General features: G+C 49.6%; 12 non-coding genes across 12 annotated transcripts; all 12 read left to right on the top strand.

The window, feature by feature from the left end:
* The first annotated feature begins 993 nt into the window (after positions 1-993).
* Positions 994-1,066, top strand: Pmar_PMAR020297. The gene has a single exon. It is a non-coding gene; the product is annotated as a tRNA-Val (tRNA).
* An 89-nt stretch (positions 1,067-1,155) lies between these two features.
* On the top strand, positions 1,156-1,228 carry Pmar_PMAR020298. Its single transcript has one exon. It is a non-coding gene; the product is annotated as a tRNA-Val (tRNA).
* An 89-nt stretch (positions 1,229-1,317) lies between these two features.
* Positions 1,318-1,390, top strand: Pmar_PMAR020299. The gene has a single exon. It is a non-coding gene; the product is annotated as a tRNA-Val (tRNA).
* An 89-nt stretch (positions 1,391-1,479) lies between these two features.
* On the top strand, positions 1,480-1,552 carry Pmar_PMAR020300. The gene has a single exon. It is a non-coding gene; the product is annotated as a tRNA-Val (tRNA).
* An 89-nt stretch (positions 1,553-1,641) lies between these two features.
* Pmar_PMAR020301 lies at positions 1,642-1,714 on the top strand. The gene has a single exon. It is a non-coding gene; the product is annotated as a tRNA-Val (tRNA).
* Positions 1,715-1,803: 89 nt separating this feature from the next.
* Positions 1,804-1,876, top strand: Pmar_PMAR020302. Its single transcript has one exon. It is a non-coding gene; the product is annotated as a tRNA-Val (tRNA).
* An 89-nt stretch (positions 1,877-1,965) lies between these two features.
* Pmar_PMAR020303 lies at positions 1,966-2,038 on the top strand. The gene has a single exon. It is a non-coding gene; the product is annotated as a tRNA-Val (tRNA).
* An 89-nt stretch (positions 2,039-2,127) lies between these two features.
* Pmar_PMAR020304 lies at positions 2,128-2,200 on the top strand. The gene has a single exon. It is a non-coding gene; the product is annotated as a tRNA-Val (tRNA).
* Positions 2,201-2,289: 89 nt separating this feature from the next.
* Pmar_PMAR020305 lies at positions 2,290-2,362 on the top strand. The gene has a single exon. It is a non-coding gene; the product is annotated as a tRNA-Val (tRNA).
* Positions 2,363-2,451: 89 nt separating this feature from the next.
* Positions 2,452-2,524, top strand: Pmar_PMAR020306. Its single transcript has one exon. It is a non-coding gene; the product is annotated as a tRNA-Val (tRNA).
* An 89-nt stretch (positions 2,525-2,613) lies between these two features.
* Pmar_PMAR020307 lies at positions 2,614-2,686 on the top strand. Its single transcript has one exon. It is a non-coding gene; the product is annotated as a tRNA-Val (tRNA).
* Positions 2,687-2,775: 89 nt separating this feature from the next.
* On the top strand, positions 2,776-2,848 carry Pmar_PMAR020308. The gene has a single exon. It is a non-coding gene; the product is annotated as a tRNA-Val (tRNA).
* Positions 2,849-2,853: the final 5 nt, after the last annotated feature.

The following is a 2,853-nucleotide window of genomic DNA, read 5'->3' on the forward strand; positions in this document are numbered from 1 at the left end:
TGACACGAGTCGTGTCACACGACCGTCGTGTACCATCATTCGTGTGTATTTAGAACTCACTTCATTAACTATAGCCCAGAGTACGGTCTTCATTAGAAGCTGCAACCCCTCCTTGTCGCCAGAGAGGTTCTTCTTCAGCTGCTGAACCTTGGCCTCCTCCAAAGAGGTACAAATAGGCTTATGCGATCCACTACTATATATTTTATGGCTCGATAATTTTTCATGGCCCAAAGCTTTGGCACGCACATTATTCTTAGCATCGACGGGGCAGTTGGAGAAAAACTCCCTTCGATCCCCGAGGGCTCGTAAATGGGAGGGAACATTGGCACAAAAACGACACAAATAAGATGCCCCTTCGCCCGGCCTATTCGCAAGCACAAGCCACTCGAAGCGTTCGCGAATGGTCACCCTCTTCGGACGCTTAGCCACAGGAGTCACTGGAGAGTCATCCTCATTGCTTTCGAAGGTACTAGCAACAGATCTCTCGCTGACTGTGGCAATGTGACCATAAGGCTCAGATGATGGTGCTGCCTTGCTGCTGCTACTCTCCGAACATCCTTTTGCCTTTCCCATCATGCGCTCAAAAGCATTGATAATGGACATGTTGCGGGAAATTAAAATCTACAATACAAGTTAATCGCAAAGACTCACAAGTCCCGGACTTGAAGTCCGTGCGTGTAGATGAACAAGGCGCGCGAGATATTTTTACGGCGCGCGGTAGTGAACTGACTTTTGACTCGATATGTGTTGGTCGCACTGTTCCCAGCGGGCCACTGGGACTGACCCTCCCAAGGGAACATTCCTTCTCGGGGTGCCAGAAGTAGGGAACATTTTTCAAAATTGCTGGCTGAGGCCCTGCTGCCTTACACGGAGAAGGTCGCGAGTTCAATCCTCGCTCCTGGTATAGCTTACTCCTACGCATATGACATGCCGGATCTGAACAGTCAATATATGACTCACTTGCTGGATTGAGCTTGGTTCAGCGGTTCCGTCGCCGGGATGGTCTAGTGGTTATGACGTCTGCCTTACACGCAGAAGATCGCGAGTTCAATCCTCGCTCCTGGTATAGCTTACTCCTACGCATATGACATGCCGGATCTGAACAGTCAATATATGACTCACTTGCTGGATTGAGCTTGGTTCAACGGTTCCGTCGCCGGGATGGTCTAGTGGTTATGACGTCTGCCTTACACGCAGAAGATCGCGAGTTCAATCCTCGCTCCTGGTATAGCTTACTCCTACGCATATGACATGCCGGATCTGAACAGTCAATATATGACTCACTTGCTGGATTGAGCTTGGTTCAGCGGTTCCGTCGCCGGGATGGTCTAGTGGTTATGACGTCTGCCTTACACGCAGAAGATCGCGAGTTCAATCCTCGCTCCTGGTATAGCTTACTCCTACGCATATGACATGCCGGATCTGAACAGTCAATATATGACTCACTTGCTGGATTGAGCTTGGTTCACCGGTTCCGTCGGCGGGATGGTCTAGTGGTTATGACGTCTGCCTTACACGCAGAAGATCGCGAGTTCAATCCTCGCTCCTGGTATAGCTTACTCCTACACATATGACATGCCGGATCTGAACAGTCAATATATGACTCACTTGCTGGATTGAGCTTGATTCAGCGGTTCCGTCGCCGGGATGGTCTAGTGGTTATGTCGTCTGCCTTACACGCAGAAGATCGCGAGTTCATTCCTCTTTCCTGGTATAGCTTACTCCTACGCATATGACATGCCGGATCTGAACAGTCAATATTTGACTCACTTGCTGGATTGAGCTTGGTTCAACGATTTCGTCGCCGGGATGGTCTAGTGGTTATGACGTCTGCCTTACACGCAGAAGATCGCGAGTTCAATCCTCGCTCCTGGTATAGTTTACTCCTACGCATATGACATGCCGGATCTGAACAGTCAATATATGACTCACTTGCTGGATTGAGCTTGGTTCAGCGGTTCCGTCGCCGGGATGGTCTAGTGGTTATGACGTCTGCCTTACACGCAGAAGATCGCGAGTTCAATCCTCGCTCCTGGTATAGCTTACTCCTACGCATATGACATGCCGGATCTGAACAGTCAATATATGACTCACTTGCTGGATTGAGCTTGGTTCAACGGTTCCGTCGCCGGGATGGTCTAGTGGTTATGACGTCTGCCTTACACGCAGAAGATCGAGAGTTCAATCTTCGCTCCTGGTATAGCTTACTCCTACGCATATGACATGCCGGATCTGAACAGTCAATATATGACTCACTTGCTGGATTGAGCTTGGTTCAAAGGTTCCGTCGCCGGGATGGTCTAGTGGTTATGACGTCTGCCTTACACGCAGAAGATCGCGAGTTCAATCCTCGCTCCTGGTATAGCTTACTCCTATGCATATGACATGCCGGATCTGAACAGTCAATATATGACTCACATGCTGGAGTGAGCTTGGTTCAAAGGTTCCGTCGCCGGGATGGTCTAGTGGTTATGACGTCTGCCTTACACGCAGAAGATAGCGAGTTCAATCCTCGTTCCTGGTATAGCTTACTCCTATGCATATGACATGCCGGATCTGAACAGTCAATATATGACTCACTTGCTGGAGTGAGCTTGGTTCAAAGGTTCCGTCGCCGGGATGGTCTAGTGGTTATGACGTCTGCCTTACACGCAGAAAATCGCGAGTTCAATCCTCGCTCCTGGTATAGCTTACTCCTATGCATATGACATGCCGGATCTGAACAGTCAATATATGACTCACTTGCTGGATTGAGCTTGGTTCAGCGGTTCCGTCGCCGGGATGGTCTAGTGGTTATGACGTCTGCCTTACACGCAGAAGATCGCGAGTTCAATCCTCGCTCCTGGTATAGCT

The sequence above is a fragment of the Perkinsus marinus genome (assembly GCF_000006405.1).
Source record: "Perkinsus marinus ATCC 50983 genomic scaffold scf_1104296971228, whole genome shotgun sequence".
NCBI lineage: Eukaryota > Perkinsozoa > Perkinsida > Perkinsidae > Perkinsus > Perkinsus marinus.